The sequence below is a fragment of the Somniosus microcephalus genome, chromosome 6 (assembly GCF_052327205.1).
Source record: "Somniosus microcephalus isolate GS21.2 chromosome 6, FLI_Smic_1.0, whole genome shotgun sequence".
Classification (NCBI taxonomy): domain Eukaryota; kingdom Metazoa; phylum Chordata; class Chondrichthyes; order Squaliformes; family Somniosidae; genus Somniosus; species Somniosus microcephalus.
Window position 1 is genome coordinate 190212085 of NC_140992.1, and position 19980 is coordinate 190232064.

Genomic DNA, 19980 nt, shown 5'->3' on the forward strand with positions numbered 1-19980 from the left:
CACTCATACACACTGTGACAAACTCACTCATACACTGTGACAAACTCACTCATACACACTGTGACAAACACACACACACACTGTGACAAACACACTCATACACTGTGACAAACACACTCATACACTGTGACAAACACACTCATACACACTGTGACAAACACACTCACACACTGTGACAAACACCCTCATACACACTGTGACAAACACACACACATACTGTGACAAACACACTCATACACTGTGACAAACACACTCATACACACTGTGACAAACACGCTCATACACACTGACAAACACGCTCATACACTGTGACAAACACACTCATACACACTGTGACAAACACACTCATACACTGTGACAAACACACTCATACACACTGTGACAAACACACTCATACACATTGTGACAAACACACCCATACACTGTGACAAACACACTCATACACACTGTGACAAACACACTCATACACACTGTGACAAACACACTCATACACACTGTGACGAACACACCCATACACACTGTGATAAACACACTCATACACACTGACAAACACACTCATACACACTGTGACAAACACACCTATACACTGTGACAAACAAACTCATACACACTGTGACAAACACTCATACACACTGACAAACACACTCATACACAGTGACAAACACACTCATACACACTGACAAACACACTCATACACACTGTGACAAACACACTCATACACACGGTGACAAACACACTCATACACTGTGACAAAAACTCATACACAGTAGCAAACACACTCCTACACTGTGACAAACACACTCGTACACACTGTGACAAACACACTCATACACACTGTGACAAACACACTCATACACTGTGACAAACACACTCATACACACTGTGACAAACACACCCATACACACATTGACAAACACACTCATACACACTGTGACAAACACGCTCTTACACACTGTGACAAACACGCTCATACACTGTGACAAACACACTCATACACTGTGACAAACACACCCATACACACTGTGAGAAACATGCTCATACACCGTGACAAACACACTCATATACACTGTGACAAACACACTCATACACTGTGACAAACACACTCATACACTGTGACAAACACACTCATACACACTGTGACAAACACACTCATACACACTGTGACAAACACACTCACACACTGTGACAAACACCCTCATACACACTGTGACAAACACACACACATACTGTGACAAACACACTCATACACTGTGACAAACACACTCATACACACTGTGACAAACACGCTCATACACACTGACAAACACGCTCATACACTGTGACAAACACACTCATACACACTGTGACAAACACACTCATACACTGTGACAAACACACTCATACACACTGTGACAAACACACTCATACACACTGTGACAAACACACCCATACACTGTGACAAACACACTCATACACACTGTGACAAACACACTCATACACACTGTGACAAACACACTCATACACTGTGACAAAAACTCATACACAGTAGCAAACACACTCCTACACTGTGACAAACACACTCGTACACACTGTGACAAACACACTCATACACACTGTGACAAACACACTCATACACTGTGACAAACACACTCATACACACTGTGACAAACACACCCATACACACATTGACAAACACACTCATACACACTGTGACAAACACGCTCTTACACACTGTGACAAACACGCTCATACACTGTGACAAACACACTCATACACTGTGACAAACACACCCATACACACTGTGAGAAACATGCTCATACACCGTGACAAACACACTCATATACACTGTGACAAACACACTCATACACTGTGACAAACACACTCATACAGACTGACATGAATCTTATCATTCATGTGGAAATGACTAATTAAATGATACTGGGCGACCTGCTGGTGGCGCTATCCAGGGAGAGTATAAATACTCGGGCTTGGGGCCAGCTTGCTCAGGACATTCTTTTAACAGGAACTAGTGAAGGACACAACTAGATCTCCATGTTGAAAAACAGTTGATTAAAGCCTTGTTTAATACTTAGACCAAGTGCCTAGTAGTTTTCATACTTCACACACTGTGACAAACTCACTCATACACTGTGACAAACACACTCCTACATCGTGACAAACACACTCATACACACTGTGACAAACACACTCATACACACTGTGACAAACTCACTCATACACTGTGACAAACTCACTCATACACACTGTGACAAACACACACACACACTGTGACAAACACACTCATACACTGTGACAAACACACTCATACACTGTGACAAACACACTCATACACACTGTGACAAACACACTCACACACTGTGACAAACACCCTCATACACACTGTGACAAACACACACACATACTGTGACAAACACACTCATACACTGTGACAAACACACTCATACACACTGTGACAAACACGCTCATACACACTGACAAACACGCTCATACACTGTGACAAACACACTCATACACACTGTGACAAACACACTCATACACTGTGACAAACACACTCATACACACTGTGACAAACACACTCATACACACTGTGACAAACACACCCATACACTGTGACGAACACACTCATACACACTGTGACAAACACACTCATACACACTGTGACAAACACACTCATACACACTGTGACGAACACACCCATACACACTGTGATAAACACACTCATACACACTGACAAACACACTCATACACACTGTGACAAACACACCTATACACTGTGACAAACAAACTCATACACACTGTGACAAACACTCATACACACTGACAAACACACTCATACACAGTGACAAACACACTCATACACACTGACAAACACACTCATACACACTGTGACAAACACACTCATACACACGGTGACAAACACACTCATACACACTGTGACAAACACACTCATACACACTGTGACAAACACACTCATACACACTGACAAACACACTCTTACACACTGTGACAAACACACTCATACACACGGTGACAAACACACTCATACACAATGTGACAAACACACTCATACACACTGTGACAAGCACACTCATACACACTGTGATAAAGACACTCAAACACACTATGACAAACACACTCATACACTGTGACAAAAACTCATACACAGTGGCAAACACACTCCTACACTGTGACAAACACACTCATACACACTGTGACAAACACACTCATACACACTGTGACAAACACACTCATACACTGTGACAAACACACTCATACACACTGTGACAAACACACCCATACACACATTGACAAACACACTCATACACACTGTGACAAACACGCTCTTACACACTGTGACAAACACGCTCATACACTGTGACAAACACACTCATACACTGTGACAAACACACCCATACACACTGTGAGAAACATGCTCATACACCATGACAAACACACTCATATACACTGTGACAAACACACTCATACACTGTGACAAACACACTCATACACACTGACAAGAATCTTATCATTCATGTGGAAATGACTTATTAAATGATACTGGGCGACCTGCTGGTGGCGCTATCCAGGGAGAGTATAAATACTCGGGCTTGGGGCCAGCTTGCTCAGGACATTCTTTTAACAGGAACTAGTGAAGGACACAACTAGATCTCCATGCTGAAAAACAGTTGATTAAAGCCTTGTTTAATACTTAGACCAAGTGCCTAGTAGTTTTCATACTTCACACACTGTGACAAACTCACTCATACACTGTGACAAACACACTCCTACATCGTGACAAACACACTCATACACACTGTGACAAACACACTCATACACACTGTGACAAACTCACTCATACACTGTGACAAACTCACTCATACACACTGTGACAAACACACACACACACTGTGACAAACACACTCATACACTGTGACAAACACACTCATACACTGTGACAAACACACTCATACACACTGTGACAAACACACTCACACACTGTGACAAACACCCTCATACACACTGTGACAAACACACACACATACTGTGACAAACACACTCATACACTGTGACAAACACACTCATACACACTGTGACAAACACGCTCATACACACTGACAAACACGCTCATACACTGTGACAAACACACTCATACACACTGTGACAAACACACTCATACACTGTGACAAACACACTCATACACACTGTGACAAACACACTCATACACATTGTGACAAACACACCCATACACTGTGACAAACACACTCATACACACTGTGACAAACACACTCATACACACTGTGACAAACACACTCATACACACTGTGACGAACACACCCATACACACTGTGATAAACACACTCATACACACTGACAAACACACTCATACACACTGTGACAAACACACCTATACACTGTGACAAACAAACTCATACACACTGTGACAAACACTCATACACACTGACAAACACACTCATACACAGTGACAAACACACTCATACACACTGACAAACACACTCATACACACTGTGACAAACACACTCATACACACGGTGACAAACACACTCATACACACTGTGACAAACACACTCATACACATTGTGACAAACACACTCATACACTGTGACAAACACACTCATACACACTGTGACAAACACACTCATACACACGGTGGCAAACACACTCATACACACTGTGACAAACACACTCATACACACTGTGACAAACACACTCATACACACTGTGACAAACACACTCATACACAATGTGACAAACACTCATACACACTGTGACAAGCACACTCATACACACTGTGATAAAGACACTCAAACACACTATGACAAACACACTCATACACTGTGACAAAAACTCATACACAGTGGCAAACACACTCCTACACTGTGACAAACACACTCATACACACTGTGACAAACACACTCATACACACTGTGACAAACACACTCATACACTGTGACAAAAACTCATACACAGTGGCAAACACACTCCTACACTGTGACAAACACACTCGTACACACTGTGACAAACACACTCATACACACTGTGACAAACACACTCATACACTGTGACAAACACACTCATACACACTGTGACAAACACACCCATACACACATTGACAAACACACTCATACACACTGTGACAAACACGCTCTTACACACTGTGACAAACACGCTCATACACTGTGACAAACACACTCATACACTGTGACAAACACACCCATACACACTGTGAGAAACATGCTCATACGCCATGACAAACACACTCATATACACTGTGACAAACACACTCATACACTGTGACAAACACACTCATACACACTGACATGAATCTTATCATTCATGTGGAAATGACTTATTAAATGATACTGGGCGACCTGCTGGTGGCGCTATCCAGGGAGAGTATAAATACTCAGGCTTGGGGCCAGCTTGCTCAGGACATTCTTTTAACAGGAACTAGTGAAGGACACAACTAGATCTCCATGTTGAAAAACAGTTGATTAAAGCCTTGTTTAATACTTAGACCAAGTGCCTAGTAGTTTTCATACTTCACACACTGTGACAAACTCACTCATACACTGTGACAAACACACTCCTACATCGTGACAAACACACTCATACACACTGTGACAAACACACTCATACACACTGTGACAAACTCACTCATACACTGTGACAAACTCACTCATACACACTGTGACAAACACACACACACACTGTGACAAACACACTCATACACTGTGACAAACACACTCATACACTGTGACAAACACACTCATACACACTGTGACAAACACACTCACACACTGTGACAAACACCCTCATACACACTGTGACAAACACACACACATACTGTGACAAACACACTCATACACTGTGACAAACACACTCATACACACTGTGACAAACACGCTCATACACACTGACAAACACGCTCATACACTGTGACAAACACACTCATACACACTGTGACAAACACACTCATACACTGTGACAAACACACTCATACACACTGTGACAAACACACTCATACACATTGTGACAAACACACCCATACACTGTGACAAACACACTCATACACACTGTAACAAACACACTCATACACACTGTGACAAACACACTCATACACACTGTGACGAACACACCCATACACACTGTGATAAACACACTCATACACACTGACAAACACACTCATACACACTGTGACAAACACACCTATACACTGTGACAAACAAACTCATACACACTGTGACAAACACTCATACACACTGACAAACACACTCATACACACTGACAAACACACTCATACACACTGTGACAAACACACTCATACACACGGTGACAAACACACTCATACACACTGTGACAAACACACTCATCCACACTGTGACAAACACTCATACACTGTGACAAACACACTCATACACACTGTGACAAACACACTCATACGCACGGTGACAAACACACTCATACACACTGTGACAAACACACTCATACACACTGTGACAAACACACTCATACACTGTGACAAACACACTCATACACACTGTGACAAACACACTCATACACACTGTGACAAACACACCCATACACTGTGACAAACACACTCATACACACTGTGACAAACACACTCATACACACTGTGACAAACACACTCATACACACTGTGACGAACACACCCATACACACTGTGATAAACACACTCATACACTGTGACAAACACACTCATACACACTGTGACAAACACACTCATACACTGTGACAAACACACTCATACACACTGTGACAAACACACTCATACACACTGACAAACACACTCTTACACACTGTGACAAACACACTCATACACACGGTGACAAACACACTCATACACAATGTGACAAACACTCATACACACTGTGACAAGCACACTCATACACACTGTGATAAAGACACTCAAGCACACTATGACAAACACACTCATACACTGTGACAAAAACTCATACACAGTGGCAAACACACTCCTACACTGTGACAAACACACTCATACACACTGTGACAAACACACTCATACACACTGTGACAAACACACTCATACACTGTGACAAACACACTCATACACACTGTGACAAACACACCCATACACACATTGACAAACACACTCATACACACTGTGACAAACACGCTCTTACACACTGTGACAAACACGCTCATACACTGTGACAAACACACTCATACACTGTGACAAACACACCCATACACACTGTGAGAAACATGCTCATACACCGTGACAAACACACTCATATACACTGTGACAAACACACTCATACACTATGACAAACACACTCATACACACTGACATGAATCTTATCATTCATGTGGAAATGACTTATTAAATGATACTGGGCGAACTGCTGGTGGCGCTATCCAGGGAGAGTATAAATACTCAGGCTTGGGGCCAGCTTGCTCAGGACATTCTTTTAACAGGAACTAGTGAAGACAACAACTAGATCTCCATGTTGAAAAACAGTTGATTAAAGCCTTGTTTAATACTTAGACCAAGTGCCTAGTAGTTTTCATACTTCACACACTGTGACAAACTCACTCATACACTGTGACAAACACACTCCTACATCGTGACAAACACACTCATACACACTGTGACAAACACACTCATACACACTGTGACAAACTCACTCATACACTGTGACAAACACACTCATACACACTGTGACAAACACACACACACACTGTGACAAACACACTCATACACTGTGACAAACACACTCATACACTGTGACAAACACACTCATACACACTGTGACAAACACACTCACACACTGTGACAAACACCCTCATACACACTGTGACAAACACACACACACTGTGACAAACACACTCATACATGGTGACAAACACACTCATACACACTGTGACAAACACGCTCATACACACTGACAAACACGCTCATACACTGTGACAAACACACTCATACACACTGTGACAAGCACACTCATACACTGTGACAAACACACTCATACACACTGTGACAAACACACTCATACACACTGTGACAAACACACTCATACACACTGTGACAAACACACTCATACACACTGTGACGAACACACCCATACACACTGTGATAAACACATTCATACACACTGACAAACACACTCATACACACTGTGACAAACACACCTATACACTGTGACAAACAAACTCATACACACTGTGACAAACACTCATACACACTGACAAAAACACTCATACACAGTGACAAACACACTCATACACACTGTGACAAACACACTCATACACACTGTGACGAACACACCCATACACTGTGACAAACACACTCATACACACTGTGACAAACACACTCATACACTGTGACAAACACACCCATACACTGTGACAAACACACTCATACACACTGACAAACACACCTATACACTGTGACAAACAAACTCATACACACTGTAACAAACACACTCATACACTGTGACAAACACACTCATACACACTGACAAACACACGCATACACACTGTGACAAACACACTCATACACACGGTGACAAACACACTCATACACACTGTGACAAACACACTCATACACACTGTGACAAGCACACTCATACACACTGTGATAGAGACACTCAAACACTCTATGACAAACACACTCATACACACTGTGACAAACACACTCATACACATTGTGACGAACACACCCATACACACTGTGATAAACACACTCATACACACTGACAAACACACTCATACACACTGTGACAAACACACCTATACACTGTGACAAACAAACTCATACACACTGTGACAAACACTCATACACACTGACAAACACACTCATACACAGTGACAAACACACTCATACACACTGTGACAAACACACTCATACACACTGTGATGAACACACCCATACACTGTGACAAACACACTCATACACACTGTGACAAACACACTCATACACTGTGACAAACACACCCATACACTGTGACAAACACACTCATACACACTGACAAACACACCTATACACTGTGACAAACAAACTCATACACACTGTGACAAACACACTCATACACTGTGACAAACACACTCATACACACTGACAAACACACGCATACACACTGTGACAAACACACTCATACACACGTTGACAAGCACACTCATACACACTGTGACAAACACACTCATACACACGGTGACAAGCACACTCATACACACTGTGATAGAGGCACTCAAACACTCTATGACAAACACACTCATACACTGTGACAAAAACTCATACACACTGTCACAAACACACTCATACACACTGTGACAAACACGCTCATACACACTGTGACAAACACGCTCATACACTGTGACAAACACACTCATACACACATTGACAAACACACTCATACACAGTGTGACAAACACACTCATACACTGTGACAAACACACTCATACACTGTGACAAACACACTCATACACTGTGACAAACACACTCATACACACTGTGACGAACACACCCATACACACTGTGATAAACACACTCATACACACTGACAAACACACTTATACACACTGTGACAAACACACTCATACACACTGTGACAAACACACTCATACACACTGTGACAAACACACTCATACACAGTGACAAACACACCCATACACTGTGACAAACACACTCATACACACTGTGACAAACACACTCATACACTGTGACAAACACACTCATACACTGTGACAAACACTCTCATACACTGTGACAAACACACTCATACACTGTGACAAACACTCTCATACACTGTGACAAACACACTCATACACTGTGACAAACACTCTCACACACTGTGACAAGCACACTCATACACTGTGACAAACACACCCATACACTGTGACAAACACACTCATACACACTGTGACAAACACACTCATACACTGTGACAAACACACTCATACACTGTGACAAACACACTCATACACTGTGACAAACACTCTCACACACTGTGACAAGCACACTGATACACTGTGACAAACACACCCATACACTGTGACAAACACACTCATACACACTGTGACAAACACACTCATACACACTGTGACAAACACACTGATACACTGTGACAAACACACTCACACTGTGACAAACACACTCATACACTGTGACAAACACACTCATACACACTGTGACAAGCACACTCATACACACTGTGACAAACACACCCATACACTGTGACAAACACACTCATACACACTGTGACAAACACACTCATACACACTGTGACAAGCACACTCATACACTGTGACAAACACATTCATACACACTGTGACAAACACACTCATACACACTGTGACAAACACACACACACTGTGACAAGCACACTCATACACTGTGACAAACACACTCATACACACTATGACAAACACACTCATATACACTGTGACAAACACACTCATACACTTTGAGAAACACACTCATACACAATGTGACAAACACACTCATACACTGTGACAAACACACTCATACACACTTTGACAAACACGCTCATGGACATTGGCCTGTATTTTGCAGTCAGCAGTGAACGAACGCCGCTCACCGTTCATTGCACTTACACTTGCAACTTGTGGTAATTAAATTCAAAACAGCACGGCGCCCTCTACTGGGGATCTGAGACCTGTGTGAACAGGGAAAGCAACTGTGTATCTCCTTAACCAATCGGATTAAAGAATCGTTACTGAGACACGCAGGGGGGAATTTTCCCAGCCCTGAGGAGGTGGTTTTGGAGGCGGGACTGCCGGGAAAATGGCAGAAATTGGGGGCGGGTACCTACCCCACTCCCAACCCACCTCCGTGCCATCTTCCCATGAGGCGGGTCCGCGAGTTGCAATTAACTGCCTGTTAACAGGTAGTTTTGAGGCTTTTCCCCATTTTGAGCCTTCTGCTGCGGGTTTCCCGACGGCTGCCAATCTCGCCAGGGTCAGCGAGGCAAGCAGTGGGTCTGTGGGCGTGAAAGGGGTCGAAATGTAAGCTGTGGAGGTGAGTGATGGATGCAAGTGTGGACAGGTAAGTATGAGAGGTGAGTGTAAAGTGTTAGAAAAAGTTTCCTTACCTTTGCTTCTTTCTGCAGGTTTCAACCGTTGAGGATCCGGAGGTGCCTCATCTCAACGGCAGAGATGACAGAATGGCTGCTCAGGTTCAGCAGCCATCTGCTTTCTGTTGAGGAGAGAGGTTTTATAAGCCTTTTTGCAAGGGCTCACCTTAGAACAGAGATTGTCAGTATTTGACAGCTTCTCAAAGCTGTCAAACGCTGACAATTCATCTGTCAAAAATTTTTCGACAGATGAAACGTCATACGCTGACGTCATCTGTCACTGGCTTTCCCTTAATTGGCTTGTAAGTCCGCCGGGCAGGCTTAACAAGGCCAATCAAGGGAAAATAGCGTGCGTTCATCAGATGATGCTGGGGGCAGGTCTAGAACCCGGAAGGCAGCAGTCCCGCCCCCAACTCCTCTTGGCTAGCAAAATCCAGCCCCCAGAGTCTAAGCCAGGAAGTGTAGTTAGACTATTTAATTCAATGCCAACTCATGTACAGAAAGTGAAAGAAAGGGAAAGAAAGAAAGAGAAGAGAGGTAAAAGAGACAGAAAGATAAAGTAAAATTAAATTTTTTTTAAAAATATCTCCAACAATAATTAAAATCTGAAGGAATGAGACTCCACTCTTGTAAAAGTAAATTTTCAGTGCCAGAGAGGTTGTTTGGCAGTAATTAAGACTTATCACGCCGTTAAAAATTCACTTACACTAGAATGGACAAGCTCTAACTTTTTCTGGCGTGTTTAGTGGGTATCTAGTGGGTAAGTATCGTAACTTCACGCCCTTCCATGTATGTGAATGCCGATTCTTTCAGCGAGATACTGTTAGAGCGAAGCTTCTGGAGGAGAGTAACTCGGACAGCAACTTCCTGATTTCCACATTTAACTGCGCATGTAGGGACGCCAGAAGTTGCTGTCTGATTTACTCCTTAATAATGGTAAGCGGTGATAGCCTCACCACTACTTCTACCGCAAAGTCCTGGCCAATGTGATAAATAGACTCATACACACTGTGATAAACACACTCACACTGGCAAATATATAACTTTTTGAAAGTAAAAAAAGTGCCCTACTGAAACCAAGCATTCTATAAACTGTGGGTGGGAACAATAGTTCCAACGCTCCACGGGGTTCTCCTGATCTCTCGCTGAGGTTCCAGTGGGAGATTGGATGGAATCCTGTGGAATTGCAGGGCTAGTAGATTTTGCAATCCTTTGTAATGGAGCCCAGTTAAAGGGGAAGTGTACACCACTAAATTATCACATAACGCTGTTAGAGGGAGGCAACTACTCCTGCCCCGCTGTCCCTTAGTAACAACACGATTGTGTTTTAAAGGAGATTTGCTTTGCTTGTGAATACGTTAAGCATGTGTAATGACCCGTCAGTGTGCCTACTTCCACCTCCATAATATTGCCTATCTCCGCCCCTGCCTCAACCCATTTGCTGCTGAAACCCTCATCCATGCCTTTGTTACCTTCAGACTCGATTATTCCAATGCTCTCCTGCCAGCTTCCCACTTTCCACCCTCTGTAAACTTGAACTCATTCAAAACTCTGCTGTCTGTATCCTAACTCGCACCAAGTCCCGTTCACCCATCACCCCTGTACTCACGCTGACCTACATTGGCTCCCGGTTAAGCAACATCTCGATTTTAAAATTCTCATCCTTGTTTTCAAATCACTCCATGGCCTCACCCCTCCCTTTCTCTGTAATCTTCTCCAGTCCAACAAACCCCCGAGATCTCTGCGCTCCTCCAATTCTGGTCTCTGGAGCATCCTGGATTTTAATCGCTCCACCATTGGCGGCCATGCCTTCAGCTGCCAAGACACTAAGCGCTGGAATTCCAAGGGTTAAATTACGAGGAGTGATTACACAAACTAGGGTTGTATACTCTGGGATTTAGAAGATTAAATTCACTGAGCTATTTAGAAGTTACATGTTGCAATCTCATTATAAAGCTCCCCATGTGTCTGTTACACGCTGCCCCTCATCACCACGCTGTCCGCTCCGAGTCTGTGGACCGAGACCAGGACTCCTGCCCCTTTCCAACTTCTTCTGTTTTATGGCATTCACCGTATGTGCAGCCTGTGATAATGTATCTCGGGAACTGTGATGGGCCTCCCTCTGTGTATATTTTACTCGGATGGTCTGTCTGCAGTCTTCAAACGGTTAAACAGAGATTAGATGAGCCCCTCACGACTCTCAGATTTTCAATTTCTGGGGCCCCTCGGCCATCGCCGAACAGCATCAGTGTGCCGAGACCAGGCGAAGGAACGCAAGAGGTCATGGTCAGCGGGATGGGCAGGGCCACAACCGGCCATGGGAACCAGCATTGAGACTAATGAAGGAGCTTGTTGAGTGGCTGTCAGTCTGAGGTCCCAGTATCCAGTCCCATTGGGACACGCAATTGGGTTCTCACTCTGAAATAACGCAAACACACGTATACACAGAGACACATATATACAAAGACTTATATTTATATTGTAGGAGTCTACGTACTCCTAGCAAAAAATACTGAACTCGGAGAGGTTCAACAGAAAAGGTTTAATTGTTGAGGCTGCATGTTGAACACAAAAATGGCGTCAGGGACTACACCAAGTCTGACTGCCTTTCATCAGTCCACAGCTTCGACTGCTCCTCCCCCGCTGTGGGCTTAACTATGTTGCAGATCGAGTTTCTTAAAGGTGTGATCCTTCTTAAAGGCATGACGCCTGATTTATAGTCTACGGACCGAAAAGCGGATTGTGTCCTTTCTGTGATCGGTACGCCACACAGCTCCCCCCAGAATCCGCTAGTAGGGAGTGTACGAACCGGCGTGGCGGCTTGATGGCACGGCCGGAACGGCTCTTGGCGGTTGGTGTCGGGAGCGGGGCAGTCGGACGCGTCGGGCTCTTAGGCGGTCTGCCCCGCGGTGGGGGTTGGCCCACTTGAACGGGTTTGTCAGGCTCTAGGTGCGCCAGCTTGAGCCGGTCGACCGACACCTTGTCAGTTCTGCCGCCCATTTCGAGGAGGAAGAACTTGTTCCCCGTCTGAAGTACCTTGTAGGGTCCGTCGTATGGGGGCCGTAGAGGTCCTCGGTGGGCGTCATGGCGCACGAAAACAAATTTGGCCATGTGCAGGCTAGGTTGTACGCGGGTTGCTGGTTCGCCGTGCCGGCCGGTGGGTACCGGAGCGAACTGTTGTGCTCGGTTGGCGAAAGCATGGCGTTGCTGGTCAGCCAACCAGGGGGTTGTGGCGGTGGGCAGGAACTCTCCGGGTATGCGCAGCGGCTGGCCGTACACGAGTTCTGCCACCGAGGCTTGCAGGTCTTCCTTGACCGCGGAGCGTAGGCCAAGTAGCACCCACGGGAGGCGGTCGATCCAAGCCTCGTCCTCGAGGCTGGCGCGGAGGGACGCCTTCATGGACCTGTGGAATCGCTCGCACAGTCCGTTGGCTTGGGGGTGGTAAGCCGTGGTGCGGTGAATGGCCACCCCGAGGTTTCGGGCGATGGCGGCCCACAGATCAGAGGTGAACTGCGGGCCTCTATCCGACGTCATGTCGGAGGGGACGCTGAACCGAGCGACCCAGGTACCGATGAATGCCCTCGCGATGTCGGCGGTGGTGGTGGACGTCAGTGGAATGGGCTCGGGCCAGCGGGTGGTACTGTCCACGATTGTCAGCAGGTGCGTGTGACCTTGTGATGGCGGCAGGGGCCCGACGAGGTCGATGTGGTGTGGGGAGGCCCGGGGCTGTTGGAGCGGCGGATGATGCCGAGCTGTTCCATTGTGGCGAACTCGGCCCGCGCGATCTCCAGCTTGGCCGGGTCCAGCCTGCGGGCGTGGGCATACACCGGTGGGCCTGTGGTGGGGATGAAGTGTTCTACCCCGTGCTTAGCAACTTTTGCGGAGAAGGTCGGGTTGGTGAGGGCTGGGAACTCAGCCAGGAGTGCTGAGTAGTCGTCCGTTGAGCGGGCGCGGTACTGCCATGCCATTTCGGCGGGTTGGGGGGGGGCCATGGCGTCTGGGATAGGTGACATGGTGTTCATGTCCGCGAGGCGGCGCCGAGGCATGTCGACCAACAGGCCGTGGGCACACAGGAAATCCGCACCGAGGAGCAGGGAGAGCACCTTAGCGGTGATAAACTCCCAGTGGTAGCGGCGGCCTGCGAGGTCGATGGTGACGGTGCGGGTGCCGGATGTCGGTGCTGTTGGCAGCAGCCAGTGCAGGGCCGCAGCCGCCTCGCTGGATCTCGAGGGCGGACGCGGGGATGATGCTGCGTGCCCGTGTCGCATAGGAAATGGCGTCCGGAGGCGCTGTCCATAACGTACAGCAGCGCGCCTGCTTGCCCCACGGCCATCGTGTAGGCCGGTGTGGGGGCTGTTGGAAACATGCAGGGATGGCTGCAGCGGCGTGCCCGTGCGCCGAACCGGGTATGGAAGTAGCAGTAGCCCTGGGTCGGAGGGCTTGGGGGACGTGGGGGCCTGGGGGGCCTCGTGGCCGAGCTGTGTGGCCGCGCGATAGAGGGTGGAGCGCGCGCCGACGCTGCGGAGGCCAGGTTGGGGGTGACGGCGTGGTTGGAGCCGGCGGACAGGAGCTTATCGGCTTCGTCGGCCAGGGCCTCGAGGTCCGTGAGGCTGGACGCCACGACCGCCGGGCGGATGCTGGGAGGTAGTTGGCGGATAAAGAGCGTGTGGAAGAGGGAGCCGGGCGGTTTCTCGTCGGTCAGAGCAAGCATGTGTGAGAGCAAGTCTGACGGCGTGGAGTCACCGAGGCCCGGGAGGTCGAGGAGGTGGCAGTTGCGCAAAAATTGTGAGGCTGTGAATTTTTTAAGGAGCACGGCCTTGAGATGTGCGTACTTGCCTTCCTCTGAAGGGTTTTGTAGTGTTGTCCAGACTTTCATAGAAACATAGAAACTAGGAGGAGTAGGCCATTCGGCCCTTCGAGCCTGCTCCGCCATTCAACGAGATCATGGCTGATGTGATTGTGGAGCTGCCCAGGGAGGCGAGGAGGTAGTCGTACATCATTGCGTCGGCGGTGATGCCGCGGAGTCGGAATTGCGATTCGGCTTGAAGGAACCAGGCGGTGGCTAGGTTCTCCCAGAACTCCGGCAGCTTCACAGAAACTGCGTTTGTGTCAGCCATGGTTACGCTTAGGAGTCGTCCTGAGCGTCGGGGTCACCAATGTAGGAGTCTACGTACTCCTAGTAAAAAATACTGAACTCGGAGAGGTTCAACAGAAAAGGTTTAATTGTTGAGACTGCATGTTGAACACAAAAATGGTGTCAGAGACTACACCAAGTCCGACTGCCTTTCATCAGTCCACAGCTTCGACTGCTCTTCCCCCACTCTGGGCTTAACTATGTTGCAGATCGAGTTTCTTAATGGTGTGATCCTTTTTAAAGGCATGACGCCTGATTTATAGTCTACAGACCGAAAAGCAGATTGTGTCCTTTCTGTGATCGGTACGCCACAATATAGCACTTTTCACGACCTCAGGACATCCCAAAGCACTTTACAGTCAATTAAGCACTTTTGTTCACTGTTGTAATGTGGGAAACGCGGCAGCCAATGTGCGCACAGCAAGGTCCCACAAACAGCATTGAGATAATGACCAGATAATCTGTTTTAGTGGTGTTGGTTGAGGGATAAACATTGATCAAGACACTGGGAAGAATTTGAAATAGGGCCATGGTTACGTCCACCTGAGAGGGCAGACGGAGCTTCAGCTTAACGTCTCATGTGAAAGACGGTACCTCTGACAGTGCAGCACTCCCTCAGTACTGCACTGAAGTGTCTGCCTGGATTTTGTGTTCAAGTCTCTGGAGCGGGACTTGAACCCGTGACCTTTTGTCTCAGAGGTGAGAGTGCTACCCACTGAGCCACGGCTGACATACACACATATATACAAACACACAAATGCACACAAACGCACCCATATATACACGCAAACACACATATGCACACATGCCCGTACAATTAAACATATACACACACACGCTCACATATACACACACATATAAACACAAACACACACACACACAGACGCACACCCACACATATCCACGCTCACATACACACCTACCTGTGTATGCACACTTATGTACATACTTACACATATACACACACACTCACTTACATACCATATCTATACACACACACACCTAATGTACATATATACACACACACACACATGGTCACTTTCACGTACATACACACAATTATACACACCCAAAGATTGTGGCAGAGCCAGTGAGGGTGGAGTTATGACTCCCTAATCATTTTGAGGTCAGCCCACGCGGCTTTGGAGGACCGCCTCCATTTCGCAGGACCCTCTGTCACCCGTCCATCGCCTCCAGGATCGGTGTGCGAGTCTCTGCCATTCCAGCTCGGCCTTCAGACTGCATAAGTTGACATTCCCCGGTTCCAAGTTCTCCCTTCCTGCCAAGTCAGCCAAATCTCAAGTTTGACCCCCGCCCCTCCTCCCCCACCCACATAACTACATATATTTGCACACTCATGAACAAATACACAAGCACTTACATACCTAAACACATACACACATTTGTGCAAAAGCCAAAGGATATGTGCACAAATGCATATACCTGTACACACAAACACACTCCAGCACAAATCCATGCTTGCCCACACTTTATGTAAACACACTCACGCACGCACTTACAATCTGACCCCGAAATTCCATGGTGTCCCCCAGCGTTGACCCAGCAGAGTTTGTAGGGTCAGTGGGAAGGCACCTTATTTGCAATGGGGCAGGTGGGTGCAAGTGGCACTCCAGGCTCATCTTTTTGCACCTGTCCCATGCCAGGGGATAGTCTGCCATCCACCCACCCAAGGGGCACATGCATCCTTGTGGAGGCTGATACAACTCATCTTACTGGGCAAATTGGCTGCTACATTGACATTGGGTCCCAACCGAGGCTCAAGAGCAGGAATTCCAGTTTAGGGAGTACCCACCCCCGTCTCTGCCTCTGCCCCTGGCCTGTCATATGCCTTCTTAGGGGCAGAGGGCAGTTTATTCCCTCAAGTATAGAAGATTAAGGGGTGATCTAATAGAGACGTTTAAGATGATTAAAGGATTTGATAGGATGTAACTATTTCCTCTGGTGGGAGAGTCCAGGCATCATCTTAAAATTAGAACAAGGCCATTCAGGGGTGATGTCAGGAAGCACTTCTTCACACAAAGGGTAGTGGGAAGCTGCAACTCTCCCCCCCGAAAAGCTGTTGAGGCTGGGGGATCAATTGAAAGCTTCAAAACTGAGATTGATCGATTTCTGTTAGGTAAGGGTATGAAGGGATATGGAATGAAAGCGGACAAATGGAGTTGAGATACAGATCATCCATGGTCTAACTGAATGGTGGAATAGGCTCGAGGGGCTGGACAGCCTCCTCCTGTTCCTATGCTCCTTCCTATGTTCCAGTGCCTCCCGCTACAAGGCAACCAGGAAACTACCAGAAACAGCGGAGGCCCAGTGTAACCAGGTCTCGGTCATTTCTGAGGGGTTCTGGTGGTCTCTCGCCGAACATACAGCAGGAGACCCGAGGGATTTCAGGGCCATTATACGTACTCATACACACTGACACACATACCTACTCATTTGTACACACACTCACATAAATATGCACATACACACATATGCACACTCGCACACACAAACCACAAACTATGCACACATGTACACTCCCACACGCACTCAAAATTGTACTTGCCACACATATGCATACACCAACATGTACTTTCACACACACATATATGGAAACTCATGTACACATCTACACATATACTCACAACCATAAGAAACTCCCACAGTGTGTACACTCAAGCATACACCCACACAAATATATACACGTCTACATATATACATAATAAAAACAGAAAATGCTGGAGATACTCAGCAGGTCAGGCAGCATCTGTGAAGAGAGAAACAGAGTTAACGTCAGAAAGGTCATCGACCTGAAACATTAACTCTGTTTCTCTCTTCACAGATGCTGCCTGACCTGCTGAGTATCTCCAGCATTTTCTGTTTTTATTTCAGATTTCCAGCATCTGCAGTATTTTCTTTTTGTACATATATACATACATGCCTAGACATATACGCACACTCCTGAATCCACCGTGTGGCTACATGTACATGCCTATGCAAATGCTCACAACTACATGCAAACTCATGGCTACATATATGCTCCCATAATAATACACATGCACTCATACAGCCGTGTGCATGCCCACACTTATTTGCATATTCACATTCAGATCCACACAGATACTCACATTTATGACCATTGACACACCCACAGATACATATACTCACGTACGTGCCTAATATACCTGCATACTCATGCAATCATATGTACGCATATAAGTGCACATGATGCGCCCAGCCGTATACACAGACACACCCCATACATATATGTACATTCATGTGCAAACAGATACATATACAAACACACACATATACCTGAGTCTGTATAGAAAGCACACACATTCCGAAACACTGACCTTCACGCGACAAAGCACTCACTCCCATAGGAGCACACATTTCCCGCAACACACACTCGCTCTCACCGCCTCATCAGGCTAAAGGAAAAGTCATTTGTAGAACGTCCTTGCTCCGCCGATACAGTGGCTGCTGCTCAGTCACGGTGTACAAACCCCGCAGCAAGCTGGCTCCTGGCTTTCCACCTACTGAGGGAGAAGCCGCACCCCTCCCCCACAACAGCGAGCCGCCATCACCGCAAATTAAATCGGTTCAGCTTCCCCCCCCCCACCCAAAGAAAGGATCAGAAGACGCACGCCACACCGAGCCATCGACTCCATGTACAAATGGCTTCAGCCTCCTCCAGAATTTGGCGTACTATTTCATGTCAGACGACAAGACGGCAGATACGTCCTT

At 46.3% G+C, this 19980-nt stretch overlaps 1 protein-coding gene across 5 annotated transcripts in view; it reads right to left on the bottom strand.

Moving 5' to 3' along the window:
* ndrg4 (NDRG family member 4) overlaps nucleotides 1-19980 on the bottom strand; it is a 461376-nt gene that overhangs the window by 272672 nt on the left and 168724 nt on the right. The gene's annotated exons all lie outside the window — the stretch shown is intronic.